Source organism: Magnolia sinica, chromosome 12, assembly GCF_029962835.1.
Source record: "Magnolia sinica isolate HGM2019 chromosome 12, MsV1, whole genome shotgun sequence".
NCBI classification, from domain to species: Eukaryota; Viridiplantae; Streptophyta; class Magnoliopsida; order Magnoliales; family Magnoliaceae; genus Magnolia; species Magnolia sinica.
The window spans coordinates 63814588-63836576 of NC_080584.1; positions in this window are offsets into that span (position 1 = coordinate 63814588).

The window sequence follows — 21989 nt, forward strand, 5'->3', positions numbered from 1 at the left end:
GTAGGATTGGCTCATTTTGGGGATTTTTAGGATAATCCTTCTTGCTTGCAGAGAAAGGCACATGAGTTCACCCATCTCCATTAGCTAGAGATTATCCTACTCATACGTTATTAAGGATAGATGAATCAGTGTGCATGCCTGTGGCGCAAGGACATAACAATTATGCTTTAGATAGGGTCCTTTCTCTTACTCCAGTGGTAGACTCTCGGGAGTTTCAACACCGGGTTAAGGGTTCGAGTACCCATAGGTGGTGAAATCCCACTACGGCCTGTGTGGTGGTGTGTGTGCATGTGTATTAAAAAAAAATAATAAATAAATAAATTACGCTTTAGAAACAGAAAACACCATGGAAAACAGGCACTTCAAACATCTCCCATGTGGGAATACTTCAGTACTTAAAATCATTGAGCTATTTTCCTTTCAATTAATATGTGAGAGCACACCAACTACATTTGATTGATTAAAAAAATGGATCATCTCTTGACCATTTACATGTGAACCATTGATTGAAAGTATAGCATCTTATAATTTTAAAGATTTTGGGCCAATTCCCCTCGTCAAGTCATGGTTTGACTCACCAAACCATGGCCTATGTTTAAGAAATCATCTGCGCCATGACATGGATATGTGGTTCGGACAAAAGGTGCTAAGATTACGTTAGCTTAAATTAAGGGATATTCTTTTATGTATATATTTAGGAGATTTATAATCCCTTCAATTAAGGGATATTCTTTCATGTATATATTTAGGAGATTTATAATCCCTTCAATTAAGGGAATTAGTTAGATCTTTATTTTATTTTTTTGCAATTTAAGATCTTGATTTGCTCTTGTAAGCTTATATATACCAGTCCATTTTGACTGACAAATACACACAGACAAAAATACAGATTTTTCTGTAAACTTATTTTTCTCATGGTATCAGAGAGCCAATGATCTTGTTGCCTTTGTAAATCATTTTCGCCTACTTTGATCACGTTATGTTTACGTCTGCAATTGATTTCATAGATCCCTTTTTTCTCCATCCTTTTGATCATCCTGGCATGATTCTTGTTCCAAAAGTCGTAGATAGAATTTGTCAAGGCATAAAATGGATGATGGACTGAATAAAGCTAGCCAGCCTCCAAGATTAGATGACCCGGCCCATTCTTATTATCTTTGTCATTTTTTCTGCAGAATATACCAACTTTTCCAGGCCCTCGAGTGGTAGGATTGGCTCATTTTTGGCGTAATCCTTCTTGCTTGCAGAAGGCACATGAGTTCACCCATCTCCATTAGCTAGAGATGAGCCCACTCATACAATATTAAGGATGGATGAATTAGTGTACATGTCCCCGGCTCAAGGACACTACAATTACGCTTTAGATGCAGAAAACACCATGGAAAAGAAGCACTTCAAATATCTCCCATGTGGGAATACTTAAGTACTTAAAATCATTGACCTGTTTTCCTTCCAATATGTGACAGAAAACCTACTACATTTGATTGATTTAAAAAATGGATCATCTTCTGATCATCTACATGTGAACCATTGATTGAAAGTATAGTATCTTGTAATTTTAAATATTTTGGGTGAAGTCCCTAGTCAAGTCATGGTTTGACTCACCAAACCATGGCCGACCATTGAGAAATCATCTGCACCATGACATGGACATGCAGTTTGGTCAAAAGGACCTTACGATTCTTCCTGAACGACAAGGGCCGGCTGTCATCTTTGAAATTTAAGGAATTTAAGGAAATTTTTTTTTTCTTGGACTGCCATCATCTTTGAAATTTAAGGAATTTAAGCAATTGGCTGCAGGTAAATCTCTCCAGACAGATACTCCCTTGCATACCAGCACGTCCTCCGGCGAGACTAGGGTGCAACCCGGGACCAGCCATGTGGGTGAGGCCTTGACTGTAGGGGCCCGCCTATTTTCGTCATGTTCCCAGTACAGGAACATATGGAAATTTCAGGTGGACCATGCCACACGAAACATTGGTTTTTAAAATTTTAATACCTTTTGTGGGCTATAAAAGTTTTGGATTAAGCTGAAATTTGCTTTTTCTTTTCATATAGGTTTGTGCGACTTATTAACAGGTTTGATGGTAAATAAACATTACCGTTGATGGTAGAAAGTTTTTAATGGTTGGCATTCAATTGACTATTGTTTCCTGTGGTGTGGTCCACCCAAAATTTTTATCTACTTCATTTTTTGGGATCATGTCCTAAAATAAGCTGAAAAATAGATGGACAGTGTGGATATATAACGTATACTTCAAGGTGGGCCCTATGGTCATAGTCACACCCACCTCTAGAGCTATTAACGAGAGGGAGCCAGGGTTAGTGGTCAGAGTCTAATCAAAATTTAGATTTTGCGAGTCGAATACATTGATTGCCTTACCCGCGAGGTCAACATTCGCACTCTGCTCTTTTGTAAACTATACCAAAGCTGACATGAATAGGCATTAATTGGGTCAATTGCCGTGTCCGTGTTAAATCCTCTAAATCCATCATTTATAGTAACACTTCATGTCTGAAATCAGGCTCATCTAATTCAATTGGGCTACCCGACAGGAAATAACACGATAGAACGTGTACTGTTAAAACTTTCTTGGGATCCATTAAATTCCTTTGCAAACAGGTATTTGGTTTTTTCCTCACACACTCCATGTTAGCCAACCCCCACTGGGATCGATACCAAGACCTCAAGTGTTGAAACGAGGTATCTCAATTCAGATATGGGTGTCCCTTTCATTCATCTACTCACCTTATGAGTGAGTTGGATGTCACGTGGACATTACAAGCCATTGGATGATTTCAATAGTAGTAGTGTCTCTTCACTCGTTTGCCTATCGTTTGGTACACTTAAGTTCTGAAACCGGCATGATTTACGGACGGACGTACGGAAACGGAGTGGCTACTCCCCCTGACACCAACCAATGGCTTGTGGTTAGTGCTCTTTGGGCCCACTATGATGTATATGTTTCATCCATGCCGTCCATCTATTTTTACAAATCATTTTAAGGTTGAGACCAAAAATGAGATATATCCGGATCTCAGTTGGATCACATTACAGGAAACAGTGTTTAATGAGCGTCGACCATTAAAAACATTTTGGGGGCCATAAAAGTTTTGGATCAAGCTTATTTTTGTTTTTTTCCTTCATCTGGGCTTGTATGACCTAATCAACAGATTGGATGTCAAATAAACAGTACAGTAGGCCTTAGGAGGATATTAATGGTGGATATCCAATCACTATTGTTTTCATGTGTGGTCCACCTGAGGTTTATATATCCCTCATATTTGGTAACAAGCCATAAAATGATCTTTAAAAATGGATGAACAGAATGGATGAAACACATACATCATGGTGGGGCCCACAGAGCACCGACCACCAGCCCGGTGCTGGTGTCAGGCGGAGTAGTCAATCCGTTTCCCGGACGTACTGGCTAAAATGGACGGATTGAATGCCACGTGTTGCTGTAACACGGGAAGCGAATTGGGTACGACCTCCGGTCTTACCTTTAAGCGTACAACCAGATACGTGCGGGGGCCACCGTGATGTAATTTTTTTATCCATGCTGTCCATCCCTATTCTCAGACCATGTCAATGTATGGCCACGAAATATGACTCTTGCATTTAATGCAACTTCTGTTTAACGCTCTCTACATTTAATGCAACCAAACTTACTATTTAGTGTGGTCCAGTGGAGGGTTGGATCCAACTTAGCATGATCTGAATACAAGGGGATGGACGGCGAGGATAAATAGATACATCACGGTGGGCCCACACATATCTGGTCAGACGGTTAAAGGTACGACCGGAGGTCGGACACAACTCGCTTCCGCGCTGGGAAGAATAGCAGTATCGTGGGTATTTTATTGCGATAGTGCATAACACACCAACGAGGTCGGTGATGTGTTGATGTGGTAAAATTTCGTGGGCCCTATCATGATCCATGTGTTATATCCACACGGTCCATTCATTTGTAAAGATCAATTTTAGGAAACAAATCCAAAATTGAGGCAGATTCAAACCTTAAGCAGAGGAATATAGTGGGAATTTAACACTTACCATTGAAAACTTTACGCAGGCCAGAGAAGTTTTGCTCACGTTGGCATTTGCAACTTCCCTTCGTTTAGGAATGTGTGTCCTTATAAATAGGTTGGATGGAAAATAAATATCATGGAGTATAACACACTAGATTTCGTAACTTGAGTTTAGTACTTGTTTTTTGAAATCCCGAGTGTTAAATTTTACGAATAAGTCACGTTTCACATTAAATTTTTATTTCTTTTATAAGTAAGCGAGTGTTAACTTTCAAGGATAAGTTATGTTTCATGGTAAATTTTTATTTCTTTTATAAGTGAGCATCGCAACAGAAGGAAACAAATCATACATAAAGGAAATGTTTGCATATAAATATCAAATGTACAAACGGTTGCCCAAAGCGCTTATACAAAACAATGGTTCAAATATAAAAAATGTAACAATATAATAATGAAAAATAATAAGAAATCTAAAATCAATAGTCGTAAGATCATCCAGCTTTTCATGCTCCATATTCAATGTCGACGTATACGTCATCTACATAACCTGCAGCAATTGAATATGTTTTGATAGCGTCAATGGATATCTTAATGAGGTATACCCTCAAAGATTGTCAAGCTTCATAATCGGTAAGAATATAATTTAAATAAACTCAAGAGAATACAATATCTAACGTAAGCTTTACTTTTTAAAATACAACAATGAACAATTTATATTTCATAAGTGAAATATAGAAGAATACTACCTGCAATTCAGGAATAAGATACAACTCACATTTTCAAGTAATAATTTAAAAAAACATAATATCTAAATTACAATTCACCACTTATGAGTATAACACAACCAATACATCCAAACCACAATTCAAGCTATCACATAAGGAGATACACTCCACTCTTCACCAATACAACCCAAATCACTACAATATTCAATCGTCAATTTAATCTTTATTAATGCATGAATGTATGAATGCAATGAACCTGGGGATACATATCCAACTAAACAAACATCTAACTGAACAAATGAATAAACCTTTCAGACAATTGACCCATCCATGCAAGAGAATGAATCTTTTAGACAATCGACCCATTCAAAATGTAAAAAAAGAGTCGCTCGACCAGTCAACCAGGTACTCGATAATGCTCACATACCATGCATGCATGATTAACCCAACTGTTATTAGTTCATTTTACAAATAGCATATTAGAGGCGCTCAAAGGTCACTATGGGGACGCGCGCAACCCAGCATACGCCGAAAGCTCGGATATAGTATCCCATACCATCATCCTCAACTCACGAGATTTAAATAAGTAAGATTCTAACACACACAAATGATTATAAACAGTTTGGTAAAATAAATTGTTCAAGGTATTCCATTACAAAACAACCTCTACAACTAGTAGCCACTGATGATTCAACACATAGATATTATCATTACAAGTCCAGATATAGTTCTAATAAAGAGTCCTCCCAACAAGCCACATTGGTACCAAGTCCTTTGATGACATAATAAAATAATACAATCCATAAGCTATCTTGACACAAATAATCTATGAGATGGTAAGTTTACAACCAAATATTATTTAATTCATTCACAACAAACTACTAATTCGAGAAACCTATAATGTACATATCCATCAACATACATTCCAACTACAACTCCTTAACAGAACCAAATGTCAAACTAAACCACAATCAATTCAATATACATTATCTAGTAAATACACATGTAAATACTCATCGAAACTAGACTAGAGTAAATACTTCCACAATCAAATAAATCATAACTCTTTATAATTAATCTAGAACGTTAATATCTACAAATCAAGAAACATACTCATATAGTTCATAATTATAAGATAATGTGCATATATAAATGAGAATCATCTTAAAACGAAGATTAACAATTCATATCTCAACTAATTATTCGATAATACACTTAAACTAGTCATAAACAATATTAGGCAAATAAATCAAAAGAAAACTAAATTAATTATTATAATGAAGGAAAACTTGAATGGTGAATCCTCACTTTATGGTGTGGATTCTATTTAAATATGGTTTAGAGTGCATGCGCTAGCTTGAGATCAAGTCCAAACCTTCAAAAGTTGAAATCGAATTGACACAACTCGGTTCCAACTCAATCCACACACGGTGAACCTTGATGAAGCTATTGGGAAAACAAAATCTCCCACCTAACAAATTAATAAAAACGAATTCAATTAACTTCCATTAAAATATATTTAAAAATTAAAACCATATAACTCAACTCACCATGTATTCTTCACTACCCAGCTAAATCAATATACATCGACTCAATTCTAAATCAAGATCTACTATACTTGTTGTAGTTACATGATCACCTGAATCAATATAACCGATACTTATTCTGCTGGACTAGAATCCCCCAACATTGGACCAAGCTCGATTTGGACTCAACGGAATAACTAGTTCAACCTAACAATGATCCCCACTTCTTTTTTATTCCTCCCATCTTCATTCTCCTTTTCTCATCTTCTTTCCTTCTTTTTCTAGTAATAAGGGCTGAAAACCATTCAACACAACTCGACTCCAACTGAGTTGACTTGACAATGCCACAAAGTGGACTAGACAACACCCTACAGTGATCTTTCCTTCTTTTCTTTTCTTTTTTTTTTTTCCTTTCTTTTTTTTTTTTTTTTTTTTTTTTTTTTTTTTTTTTTTTTTTTTTGTTTTTTGTTTTTTTTTTTCCTGTAATGGTAACTGGGCCGAGTCAGACATGAAGGACACTCTAGTTGCTGTACCAAAACGACCAGACTTGACTGAGACTGAATTCCCTAGAACAACTGAGTTAACTCGGCTTGACTCAGCAACAACTCGACCCCGGACATGAACTCGATCTCTACTTTCCCTTTTTTTTTCTTTTTTTTTTTTTCCTTTTTTACAAACTGACAATCACATCCAACACCTAAATTTGAACCAAGCCTATCCCAAACTCGGTCTCCACTCAGCCTAAGATTATCTGTCGAGTTAACTCGGTAGTACCACGGTGATAAAGCGATAGCTCCCTGACTTACTAATCTTCTAAAAGAAATATCCATTACTCTTCTCACGCCATGGACTAGATTCAGTCCAACTCAGATTGTAATCACCACAAAACTCAGCAACCCAAGGTGAGAGAACTCATTTGCGACTCGATTGAGTCAAACCGAGTGAACCCATCTCACTCTCTCCCACTTTCCCCTACCAATGGTCGGACATTGATGGAATTTCAGTGCTTAGAAAATAATCAATTGACCTACCTGATGGATGAACCCGATTTGGGATTGGTGGCTGGTCACGATCGCGTAAATTTGCATTTTCCGACGAGGAAGAGATTGACCGATAATTGCAGATTAGCACCGGAGCCTCCTTTCTTCGATCTGCTACTTGTGGATGACCAGTATCGGCACTAGGAAGCTTCATGACACATCGGATCGAAGCTTAGATCATGTTTCCTTGGTGGGTTTGAAGAAAGTTTGAGATGACGTGTCATTGAATGCTGACGAAGAAGGTGGTAATATGAGCCACCAATCTTAATCTTAATCTTTTTGTGGTTTCGTTGTGCAAGAAGAGGTAAGAATGGACGGCTAGAATTGAATGGAAGCTAGGGTTTCCTATTTTCGAAAGCAGCCAGAGAAGAGAAATGTTAAAAAATTTCTATTTATATGTGTTGTAAACTTGAACCCTATTATGTGCGAAGGCTATGAATGGTAAAGATTTTCCAATATGAATGGCCAGTATCGGCAAAAAGGAGCTCCCTCGGATCAACTCCAGCTGTGCGAGAGACAAAATCTTTTTCCGTTATTTTTTTCGAATTTCTCTTGCGCACTCTTCTTGTGCTAGGCATGGTGAATACACACGTGTGAAAAATCATGTGGAAATGCATGGGTTTTGGTCGAAATCCAGTGTTCTACGAGATGGACAGTTTGGATTTCCCGGATAGACACCAATGGTGGCACCATTCAAACAAACGACACTACAACAAAAATACGTAAAACCGGCACTTTGGGCACATCATGCACTGGCGCTATTTAAAAGCGGGCCCACGGATGTTTCTATATAAAAATAAAAACAAAACCGAACGCGATTCCCATTTCGCGCCCGACTCTCTCTCTCTCTCTCGCTCTCCCGACCCTCTCTCTCTTCCTCTCCCATCGACTCTCTCTCTCTCTCTCTCTCTCTCTCTCTCTCCCGACTCTCTCTCTCTCTCTCTCCCGACCCTCTCTCTCTTCCTCTCCCAATGACTCTCTCTCTCTCTCTCTCTCTCTCTCTCTCTCTCTCTCCGGACTCTCAGCTTCTTCCTACCCCCTACTCTCTCCCTCGTGCGAGAGCTGCCATTAATTTCAGGGCTTAAATGAAGATCTGAAACAGGTAAGAGTCTAGATTTCATCAATTTCAACCTTAGTGATTTCCTAATTAGGGATTTACAATGTTGAAACCCTAATTAGGGATTTTCTATGTTGAAATCCTAATTAGGGATTTACTATGTTGAAACCCTAATTCAATGTTGAAACCCTAATTAGGGATTTTTCTATGTCCGGAACTATTTCAAATCCTTGAGGGATTTATAATTGTACCTCCGTTGTTAATGGATTTATACACTTCTTCCTGTTCCAATAGATGATATTTCTGTCTACCTTCTGATGCTTGTTTTGCATCAAGATCTAGTGCTAAAGGAATCTACTATGGCGAATGACAAAGAAGATCAGTGGACCTCTAGGAGGAATCCATACATCTGTGATTACAGAATTTCTCCATATCCTTGAGCGTCCTTATGTATTGTTTAGTGGTGCTCTGTTTTGAGGGGGTTTCTGTTTTGGTTACCCTCTCTTTGCTCTATTTGTGTTGTAGTTTGTGTTTCTACCTTGAGCTTACATCTTTGTCTTTTTAGTTTCGAATATATCTGAGTGTTAAAATTTATAAATAAAAAAAAAAAAAAAAGAAAAAAAAAAAAAAGAAAAAAAAGAAAAGAAAGAAAGAAGCCTACTATGGTGATCTAGCACTAAAGAAGCCCAAATTGTTTCAAAAAGGTACCGACGAGGTTGGTAGCTTTGAAGTGTTCTCAATTGCATGTATGAATCCTTAGGGATTCCAATTTTGCAATCCTATGAGTGGGATGATTTTGAATAAATGGTATAAATGTAAACAGAGAAAGGCTACGTAATGACCCCAATTAGTTGAGATGAGGCTTAGATGATGATGAAAGAAAGACTGCACAAAGAAGTATATATTATTTCTGCAATAATATGTGGGATTCTATTTTTGTTTAGTCATATGCCCTTTGATCATTTAAGTATTTTACTTTGGTTGTCACTTGGAAATTGGAAGTTCAATCATGGAGCTTCAATTTGGTTGTCAGAGAGATGGATAAAACGTTTTTTTTTTTTTTGAAGGATATGAATAGAACATATTCCATTTTGCATACTACTAAATATTATCTATACCACTGTTAAAGTACTGTTGAATATTGTATTTTAAAATCCTAACTCTCTTTGGTAGCGACAATTTAAGGATTAAAATGGTTGGTAATGTGGCTCAATATGAACAGGTTGGACTGATGCTTTCGGGAATGGGAGCTAACTCTGATGTTTTCAGAATGGTAAGATTAGGATAGCTACTGATTTGTTAGGTATATAGGACTGTTAGATCTCTTACACTGTATTTATTTGTGTGGAAGGCATGGGAAAAGCGCCAATCAAAAGTCTTGGTAAAAAAACGGATTCCTCTTTAGCTTTCATTCACAAAGCATGTGCGTGCACACACACAGCACACACACACACACACACACACACACACACACACAGAGGAGGGAGGGAAGCTGGTGTTTGAAGTTTGAACTTGTCTATTTTTTCTCTTCCATTTGAGAAGTTTTTGTGTATTCCACTTATTTGAATTAGTCACTAGAGAAAATTCTCATCCTTCATTTTGTTTATAATATTTGATATTGCCTAAATAGTCATATATTTAATCTAGAAGTATTTGCTCAAACCTCTTTTTCTTGTTGGTATTAGACCTATCACCATGCACAAATGATAAACAATAAGTTGAGATTCACTAACATAGAATGCATTCATTTCTAATTGTATCTTTCCTTGCCTTGCCACTCATTCATTTCTAATTGTATCCTTCCTTGTCTTGCCACTCATCCATCTCAACATCCTCATTTCAACTACACTATCCTATGACTACTCATTCACTGAAACGTTTTTATTCCTTCCATTGAAAAGCAAAAAAAAATCATATTGTTTCCTTTCTTCTATGTTGCTTGCAGAAAACTGTTTTCAGTGGACAGCCTACTAAAACTGACTACAATCATATACCTTGTGCTGTATTCTGGTAACAAAAATATTCCACCTAAATTTCAAAGTTATTTTACATGACACTGCTGTATTCTGTGTGAAGTAAATTACTAGAAAAAAGTACCACTGCATAATTGATTATTTGGAATAAACTAATTCACATATCGATTGATAAATGTGTCAGTGTTGTGTATCCTCTGCTAAACCAGACACCAGAAACTCCCTGAAAATTCCAATAAATATCATCTGCATGCCTTGTTTCAAGATTTTTACTATGCGTTTTTCCCTTCCCCAAAGGTTTTTTTTGTCAGTTTCTCTTTTAGAGCCCCTTTCAATATATGATCTTTGTAGATGTACGTTATATATTCCAGTCCACTAAGGTAGAGCTCAGCCATATGCTTCGTGAAGCTAGTGAATTATCTTGTAGTATCCTGAGAGTAAGGAATGTGCAAATTCTTACAGAGGGAATCAAACAACAATCACATTTCTTTATTCTTCCCCGAAAGTACCAAGGGAGCTAATGTGCTTCTTGCACTGAAAACAGGGCAACCTTGCCTTTTTTTCTTTTTTTTTGGGGGGGCATAAATATAACAAATGAGTGAACAACTTCTTGTTAGTTTTTGGTTTAACAGGTAAATGTTCTCTGTTGAGTTCCACACATGTTTCCGTTCTCACTTTCTGATCTAAGGCTTGCCTAGTTTGATATAGAAACACCTAACAAACATTTATTTGTATTATTTTTCAAAAACAGCCCATACAATAAATCACTTCTAAATCACTTCGCCAGCATTATATCCATCCCTGGAATATGGTTTTCTTGATTGTAACTAAATAAAAGAAAGTTTATTGAAGTTCATTAGGACTGCCATGTCAATGCAATACATGTGTATGTTATACATGTACACTTGCATAGTGTTTTGTACATGGATGATTCTCTTTACACAGTAGGTTTACTTTGTAGTTTGTAACACTCGCTTGTATTTTCTGTTAACATCCAATGAAGTTCTTTTGAAGTCAGAGAATTAAATGTTGCTGATTTAATATTGCAGTGTGCAAGTGTCCAGCTTTCTGTGCTCATACCATCTGCCAGTAAAGAGGCAATCAACCTCGTCTCGGCAAGTATACCAATTGAAGTAGTTTTCTCTCTGCTGACAATGGCTTGGACTTTTAAGTAGGATTTGAATGCTTGATTTCTGAATGGATGCACCTTATCCACCTAAAAAAAAAAAGAAGAGAGAAAAGATAACTAGTTGTGCTTATTCTTGCATGATCTGTGGATATGTCATATGTATAGTCACTTTGCTCATGGGACCCCAGCAAGAGGCCAACGGCTGTAGAGGCCCTCCAACATTCAAATGTACGGTATGCTATCAAGTCATCAGCTGTCAAATATTGGCAGGGTGGTTCTCTTTCTATTTGTATGTTTTCTTGAAAAAATCTTGGCTGCAGGTTGGACATGAGATGCAGGTAGCATTCTGCCTCATCCAGAAGTATGTTGATATGCAATCTATTGGAGCTAAATTACAGATAATATCTGCATTTTCTGTTGAGCATGTGAAAGGTTATATTTATATTGAAGCTGATAGGGAAAATGATGTTGTTGAGGTATTTTCTTGCAGATGTAGGGCACTTTCATTTCTTCTTTTTCCCTTTTTACATGCTTTCCAGACTAATTAGGAATGGAACCAATTTTCAAAGCAGGTATGTAAAGGGCTTTGTAGTATATATTCTAGTAGAGTGGTGCTGGTTCCCAAAAATGAAGTTCTCTATCTGCTTTCTCTTCAAATCAAATCAAGGGAAGTTTCTAAGGGCACATGGGTTCGCGTGAAGTATTGGAAATACAAAGGGGACCTTGCACAGGTAAGAGGTGTCTTTTCTTGACATGAGAATTAGCTGGCTTTCTGCTGGTTTTAAAAGTTCTCTTTTATCTATACATCTTTCTGTAGGTTGTGGCTGTTGATGATGCACGGAAGAGGCCACTGTAAAGCTGATTCCAAGGATCGATCTCCAAGCCATGGCACAAAAATATATATGTAATTTCTTTCTTCCAGAAAATTTGTGGCAGTGATTTTGGAATTGTGAAGCAACTATTGTTGGTTGCATGCTATTGTTTTCTAACCAACATTCTGTTTTGACTTTTGTTTAGCTTTGATCATTTTTTTTTCCTGGTGTGAATAAATAATCATATTTTGGGTTGTTTGGAAACTAGGAATTTACAAGTTGCTAAAGAATTTATTTTCTGGAAACAAATTCTTTATGAGAAACTGACTGGGTGTACCTTACCATCTAAGTTCTATTTGGCCATCTAGGAATTTATAAGTTCTCTTTTTGCCATAACCCAACCCAATCTAATTGGGTGTACCTTACAATCTAATTGTTGTCCATCTTTTTCCTAAACAATTGATATTTATATTCTATATTCTTTGACAGAGCTTATCAAATTAAAGTTTATATCTCACAACTACTGGCCACACTTGTAATAGGTAACAGGACACTTCAGCCTAATACAAGTCAGGCTGCTCAAATCATGGGCATACATGTACTGATCCAAACTCAAGCCATGGGCCCATCTTTAGACGGGGCAGATGCCAAAGTGCTTCATTGATGTATAAATCATCAAGTATGCAGTGCTAGATGCTAATATCTTAGTTATGTCAGGTATGTAAGGCACATATGTATGAGATCCAAACTGTTCATCTGTTATACCTAACTGTGGATACTCCATATGTCCGAAATCATAAAAACCAAATGATCTAGAGCCATGCCACTATTTTATAGGCTTTTCTTTTTTTGCTTTTTTTTGTTGAATGTGAGTTCTTTATGAATTGTTCCTATTCTAAGGCCCATGGATGACTTGTTTCCTAAAATTTTTTCCAACCACATGATTTAGGGACAGCTTAGATAGAAATTTCAGTAAAAAAAAAATGTGAAAATGTGCTGGGCCTTGCAATGCTAGCTTGGCTCCTTTTTTAAATGCAGATTTTGTAGATTTCTAAAATCATGCCCTGTTTTATCTGATTGGTAACCTTCAAACAAATAGTGAAAAGGAATATTTCACACCTAATTCAATGGGAGAATATTACCAGGACCTACCATTTTCTGTAGTGAAATTCCAACAAATATACATTCTAGGATCTTTTTTCTGTCATGTTTTATATTACATTCTTCAACTCTAGTTGTGTGCCATGCAATTTTGATTGGATTAAAACATGGAATCCAGTTGACCAGCTAAGCATAAGGAAAAGAATCCTAAAATGGGTTTTTGGAAAAATTGAAATCAGAGATTCACCAGCTAAAAATAAGTAAAATTAACTGAATTTCTAGAGTTTAAAAAGGTATATAGAAAATTAAACTATTTTTGTGAATTCAAATTCCTCATGTTTGAAGTAACCTTGGATTCAAGCATGGCTTAAACTGAAATTCCTTCAATACAAAAGAAAAGAAGAAGAAAGAAGAAACTTTCTCTACATTCTTCATTTCAATTTTCTGATATTCAGTTGTAGTAAACTGAAATTCCTGCAGATTTGTAGACTTGATGCAAGGATCAGGCAGAACCTTGATGCCATGCAGCAGTTGGAACATGAGCTTGGGGCCATGTCTTCCTTTGATTATAGTCAAGTTTTTATCAACTCAATTTTTCACTTTTTCATTTGTTTGTCAGGAGATTCAGTTTTTGGATATATTTTGGCGGCGCTTTGTACACTTATACCGGCGTTCTGTCAGAAATAACCCCGCCGCCCAAAGCGTCCGTAAATGCGCCGCAAAAAGATGTACAATTAGCGGCGCTCATCTAGCGCCGCTGAAACATTTAGCGACACCTGCAATTATCGGCGCTTGCCTAGCGCTGCGAAAAGAAACCGCGGCGCTTTATGGTTTTTGGCGGCGCATAAAAGCGCCGGGAAATATCTTTTTCTTGTATTGCGGCAGCTATCCATTTCAAACGGACGCTGGCAGAAACAATCAAAGAAAGAAGAATGGTTTCTTCTTAGGTAAGTTTAGGTCAAAGACATGTTTGACTAAAAACCCAATTCAATGCATAGCGGGTGCATGACTACTAATGTGCAAGCGGTAATAAAAGTGGGTTTCACAGTGATATTCTGTGAGATCCACACCGATCATTTTCTTTGTAGGTTCCAACTAGGCCATATGACCAAAGATCAGGCAGATCCAAAGCTCATGTGGGCCACACCATTGAATTGTCTATTTATCTAAAATTTGAAAACTAAAACCCGGGCTTAAAGTATGGGGTGTTATAATCTACCATCCTTAAAGAGAGTTTCGCCTCCAAAATTCAACACTTCTACCATTAATGGTAACAAGAAAAATCTAACTCCAGTGTTTTAGGCCTTCACTACTTTTTCCTAAAAATATGCATATATGGACATATGTAGATGACTTAAGCTTTGGATCTGTTAAATTTTGGGCTCATGAGTTAAAATGATCAGAAAATTTTGATGGACCCAATGAATATAAAACATATATCATGGTGGGGCCACGGAACTTTACACACATCAACAGTGTTTCGATGTGTGTTTTATCCATGCCGTTCATCCATTTTTTCAGATCATTTTAGAGATCAATCCCAAAATTTAGTAAGATATAAATCTTAGGTGGACCACACCAAAGAAAATAATAGTGATTGAATATCCACCATTAAAATCCTCCCAGGACTCATTGTAATTCCTATTTGACATCCAATCTTTTGATTAGGTCATACAAAACTTTGATGAAGTGAAAAAAACAAATACTAGCTTGATCCAAAACTTTTGTGGCTCCCAAGAAGTTTTTAACGGTGAGCATTTAATCAACACTATTTTCTGTAACGTGGTCCCATTGAGAGTTCGACCTACCTCATTTTTTAGCTCATTCTATAAAATGATATGGAAAAATAGATGAACGCATGGACGAAATATATACATCATGGTGCGGCCCGCAGAGCATCAACCACTAGCCATTGGCAAGTGGTAGAGCCACTAGCCAATCTGCATTCAGACCTCTGAACGTGGATTAGCTACTGAACTCAAACGGTAGCGAGTCTTTATACTAAAGTAACATCACCACGTTGTGTGGGCCCACCATAATTTATGCACTGTATCCACAACATCCAAACATTTGGAGAGATTTTTTTAGGGCATGATTCATAGATTGAGATAGATCCAAAGGTCAAGTTACCCCCACCATAGAAAATAGTGGGGATTGAACACGTACCATTAAAAACTTCTTTGGGCCACAATAGTTTTTGATCAAGCTGATTTTTGTTGTTTCCCTTATTCCATGTTTGTGTTGACTTATAAAGAGGTTCGATTTCAAATAAACATTATAGTAGCATTAGGAAGGTTTTAGCGGTGGGCATCATTGCCCTTACTATTTTCTGTTGTGGAGTCCACTTGAACTTTAGTTAAGATTATCAAGTACTTGGTTACCGTTACGAATTATACTACGATTTGTAAACACTAAACTGAAAGTAAATGATTAAACTAAGGAATGTAATTTACTTAGTAAAAAGTAAAGCTATTTATACTAAGGAATATAAAATGACTGATAATTAAAAGATAACTGAAGGATAACATTTGGTTTTAATTGGGTTGATACGAGACAAAATTCTTTTGCTACATTTCTTTATTATTTATAGCCTTAATCCAGCTATCTCGATTATTCCCATGCATTAACGGTTACTATAGTCGTTTCAGCATTATTTGATTTTTTCTGTATCACCATCTGCCATTTCTCTTATAACTGCTTCATGATCCTTCTTTCATCAATCACTCAAACAATGAAGTGACATTGCTCCATGCATTCCTTCTATATTACAAAAAAATCCTCTCGCAATAGGCGAATCCATATGGAACATGGGGAACTTACTCTGAGTGGTTCTCGTGTGGAATGACGGCCACGGAATAAAAAATACTCATGCAACGCATGACTGTTGATAAGCTAATTATACACGTGGCATGGATTAGCTCGATCTGAATCGTGTGGAACTCACCGCCTTTCAGTCACCGGGAGCGGATTAAGTGTTAGCGGGATAACACCTTAGTGGGTGTTACCCTTACCATGGGGCCCACCTTCATGATGTTTTGTATATCCAAGCCATCCATCCGTTTCAACGGCCCGTTTTAGGTAAGCATATCCAAATCTCAGGTATACCTCACCATTAAAAGTTCCAAAGGTTCATCCAACCTGTTGATAATGTTAAGAAGACCTGGATGAAGGGAAAATATAAAGATCAGCTTGATCGGAAGCTTTTGTGGCCCACAAAAAGTTTATTCGTTACAGTTTTTTAGTGGTGTAGTATATTTGAAAATTGTATCTTCTTAAGGTTTGGGAACACGTCCAAAATGAGATGAAAAAACAGATGGACGGCCTGTATATTCAGAAAATACATAGAGAGAGAGAGAGAGAGAGAGAGAGAGAGAGAGAGAGAGAGAGATAAACTTAATTATCTTCCATCCCTGACACACGACGTGCGAGAGCTGTTGACCCATGGATTAGCCGCGCCACTCTCCTCCCACTGAAATTTTCAACAGCGTCTTCCAAAAGGATACGGATTGCATGTTAACAATTCTGGGCGGTGCTTCGTGGGATACACATGATGTATGTGATTTATCTCTGCCGTCCATCCAATTTGCCAGCTCATTTTAGGGCATGAACCTAAAATTTAGGAATATCCGAATCTTAGGTGGACCACACCACAGGGATAAGTGGTGATTAAACGCCTGCAATTAAAAACTTCGATCAACCAGTCGAATCCAAAATAAGCATTATGGTGGCCGCTAGAAAGTTTCTAATGTTGGGCGTTCAATCACCTCTGTTTTCTTATGGTGTGGTCCACTTGAGATTTCGATCTGCTCTGTTTCTACGCTCATGAAATAATAATAAAATATGGATACGCGAAATGGATAAAATAAACATTATAGTGGGGCCTACAGAGCACCGTCGCTTAAAACCCAACCCAATCTGCTACACACATCAGCTCTTCCATGCGTCCCTTGACCCTGACCAAACTTAAAACTTTTACGCTTAACAAATTGAAGCACATTCTCCCGCTGGAATACAGAGGAGAAAACTAATACAATTTCCATGGATTGGGCATTGGTTATGTGGTTGTGGGCTTTGGTTTTTGTTCAGTACTGTAGTGATGAGTGTCTTGGGTGCTTGGACAAGGAGAGGACTTCTCTCTTGGAGATCAAAGCTTCCATCAATTACCGGAATGGGTCTTCTCTTCCTACATGGGAGGATGGGACCGACTGTTGTAGTTGGGAAAGAATCAAGTGCAGCAATGGGACAGGCCGAGTGACTGAAATTTCTCTCAATAATACAAGGGAATACGAGTTGAGAGAATGGTATCTAAATGCCGACTTACTTCCATCCTTTGGAGAACTACGGAGCCGGGAATAACCTCGTTGGTTGGGTTGATGATGAAGGTACCTTTATCTCCTACAATCTTAACATTCTTCCTTGATGGCCCAGTAAATTGAATTTGAAAGATGTCATTTGGAGTGCAACTCTGAGAGTGCATTTGGAGCACTTATTTATGAACTGTAATTAACTCGTTGGCATTCATATCAGGGATTTCTCATTTCTGAACTGTAATTCTGTCAATTTCAATTTGGACCTGAAAAAAACAGGGCTTCAATTACAATGAGGATGACTTGGGAGAAAAAAAGAAAAGAAAAAAGAACCACAGTTGTTGGGATTTGAGGCCTTCTCCTACATAAATACAGGGAAACATTTTTAACCATTGCAATTTAATTCACTCCAGCATCACCATCTGTTTCATGCTGAACTAAAGATCTAACGCAGTGTGTTGGAAAATAAAGACCCCTGGTGTTTCCTCTTCGGCATGATGCATTTGAGGAAATTTATTTAATTTTCTAATGAAAGATTAAGAATGGTTGGGAGTTTTCCCCTGTTCTAAGTAGGCTCTAAATACAGGACATCACCCATATGCAGGTTTCAAAAGATGGTCCAGATTGCCCAACCTAGAGTACCTTGAACTCCTTCAACGAAAGCATTTTCCTCTATTTGGGTTCACTTTCATCCCTCAGGACTCTTGATCAACGCTTCAATAATTTTGAAGGACGCTTCCCCTCTTAACTTAAGTGGATTAATTGTAAAGAAATTAAACTGAGATTGATAACATCAGTTTAAAACAATTTTTTTGAACTGGATTCAGTGGCCATGCCTCAGTCACATGTCCAAACATTCTATCTGGAAGTTTTGGATTTGAAATATAAGATACTGAATTGCTCTCTATCCCTCCAATCTAAAATCAGATAGATCTTACTGATAGATGCAGAGTTGAGAGTCTTTCACATGCATATCAAAATCACATTTGAAATTTCACATTTTGAGATGCTTGTCGATTCTTGCCATCAGTATTAGCAGAAAATAATATTACATCTTCTGTCGTATTATAAGCTCAACTGTGGTGAAAAACAAAGATAGGTTTCAGTGCTTTCTTCTTCTTCTTCTTATTATTATTATTTTCTTTTAGAGGGCTTTTGTCGTTGGAGATCGGTCAAAAGAAGCCACCTATAGCTTTAACCTAAAGTGATTAAAGAGAGAGGAAGGAGGTGAGAGGACTCAGATTATGTAGTGATCCTCTAGTGCCAACCATTCATGCAGTCTATCCATTTTTCCAGGTCATTTTGGATCATCATCACAGAAGTGAAGCAGATCCAAAGCTCAAGTGGAGCACGCCACATAAACAGTGGAGATTGAATTCCTACTGTCGAAAACTTCCTGTGAGCTACAAAAGTTTTGGATAAAGCAGATTTGTCTGTTTTGCCTTCATCCAGGTTTATGTGACTTTATGAGGAGGTCCAATGGAAAACAAACATCCTGAGTGGGCACTAGGAAGGTTTCCACGGTGGTGTGGCCCACATGAGCTTTGGATCTGTATCATTTTTTGGTCTCATTCCCTAAAATGAGTTTGCAACTTGAATGGACGGCGTGGATACGATACATCATGGTGGAACCCACAGAGGTTTTCCAGCACCAACCAGTATCCATGCTGGATTTGAAATTCAATTTGATAGTGCATCAAAACGCGCTCGACTGGCGGACTTCTAAATTGTAATTCTGTCGATTTCAAGTTGGACTTGAGACAAACAAGTGGGCACATTTAATTAATATTAAGGCTTCAATGATAACAGAGAAGAAAAAAAAAAAAACAGATTTATTGGGATCTGAGGCCATCCCCCACATAAATATAGGAAAGCATTCTTTTTACCTTCGTATCTTAATTCACTATGGCATTGCCATCTGTTTCATGCTGAATACAAGATCTAAGGGAAGGGAGCCTCTTGGAAACAAAGGGGCCTCTTAAGTGTTTCCTCTTGGGCATGTTATGTTTTTGAGTAAATATTTTTATTTTATTTTTAATGAAAGATTAATAATGGTTGGGATTATTCCCCTGTTCTAAGCAGGTCCTAAACACAAGACATCATCCATATGCAGGTTTCAAAAGATAGCGGAGATTGAGCAAGCTAGATCACTTTAATTTGAGTTGTAACCACTTCAATAGAAGCATTCTACCGTATTTGGATGCCCTTTCATCCATTAATAGTTTGTCTCTAAACACCAATTTGTTTTAAGTTCCAGACACAAGTTTTGAAATGTTGTCCAGATTGGGCAACTTAGTGCATCTAGATCAGGATCCCTCCACAAGTTATCCTCTTATGACAAGTATGACGGACAAGGATTCATGTAGAATGAGCTTCTAGGAAGGTTTAACGATATTCCAACTTTTTTGGTTTTGGTTGACCATTGCGGCTTTCCTTTTATCCTTGGTTTTAGCTAACCGGTCTTTCATGATTACTCCCTTTGAAATGAACCTTTCCTCTGGGGCTAGGGTTGAGCCCTTTGCTTGTGCTCATGTCCGACTATCAGTAACCTTGATAATGATCGACCATATCTCAACCTGCAGTGTGGGTGGTTGACTGATTGGGCATTGGCTGACCAGGGCTGTTGGATGATGTACCATTTCCACACGCTTTTCCTTAGGTCATTATCATCTCAATTACAACTATGTTGACGTTGGCCGCCATCAATTCCCATCACCTCCTCTTTTTTTGAGAAATTAAAGAGATCTTTGTTCATGTTCTCATGTACTATATTCCTGAACATGTTACAATTATTAGTAGAATGAATCTTAGTACTGTTTTACTTGCCGATATCTCTTATTCGAGTTCCTTGGTTGTTGGAATCTTTGGTTGATGGAATCTTTTGGTAGTCTGAAAGCATGATGAACTTGGCTTCCAATAGAATGTATAACATCTCCTAAGCAATAGAGATATCAAAAGTATAATGCCTTAGAGTTTCAGAGGAACCTTTCCTTGAGTTTATACAGGGCGAGGCCTTTTACTTGACCTTTTTAAGGGCAGAACACTCACAAAGTCACGTGCCAACTATCTTGGCCATGGCCGCCTCGTAACAGGGGTCGTGGTCTTTATTCGACCATGTGATGATTATTTCCACTACAACCAACTAATAGTTCGGGTCATGATAAGATGTGCCCTTGGATGTGCTCATTCGTTGCTTTTTATTTTGATGATGTGCTTGTATTGGATTGCCCTAGTTAACAACTCAAACAAATGTTCAATGTGCATGCCTTCAAACTGCTTTCTAAACTCGAAACCCATGCCTTCTAAGGCGAGCCCAGAAACTCAACCTTGGGGATCACTAGATAACGATTTTTGGCACCCTTGAATCGGGCATTGAACTGCTCGATCATCTCGTTAGGCAGTTGTCAAGCCTAAACAAGTCAGTTATGGCCGACACCTCAAGCTCAGTTCAGTGGAACTGCATGTGAAACCTCTCTTCCATATCATTCCAGGCTTGGACTGAGTTAGCAAAGAGATTTATGTACCATGTGAAAGCGGTTGTTATTAAAGAATTCGCAAATGACATGAGTTTTAAAAAATCATTATGAGATGACTTACTACACTATACAGTGAAGTGACCGATGTGATTGATTATAGAGGTCTCCCCTTCTCCGGAGAAAAGTGTGAACTCAGGGAACTTGAAATCTCTTGAAATCTTGTATTATTGATCGACTCTCTCAGAGTATGATTTCCTATAAATCAACGGAGGAATGCGTCGGCTGTTTTGTTAGACCCCATATTCCTAAATGAGTCATGTAACATCGTCCCAGATGAGCAACTATTATGGGCTTACCAGTTCTTCTTGATCGAAGTGTCACTCCGACTGCCCATGGTATGTCCCTTACGCTACGTGATTGACAACCACTGGGGGAAGGGTGGCTAGAGGTTGTGATGTAGAGCGGACAGCGGGCACATTCATGGCAAAGATGGACCAGAGAAGGCCCAATCAGAGGTGGAAATGATCCAGACTGTTATAACCTTAAATCAATCGTATCTTGTAAACCGGGATAAGTTTTTTGACATATCATATATGATTTTGGGGTTGAAGGACCTACTTAAGCCAAAAAAAAAAAAACCCCACTATGCTGCGTTGCCTACACCGTATTTATGAGATTCCCTCAGATCAATGGTCAAAAGTCCTGTTTAATTTTGTTTTTACTATAAATCATAAGTTTTAGTTCAAGTATAATTTTTTATCCTTTGAGTTGTAGAATTAGTGCCTAACATGAAAATGGCTTAGAAAAGTTA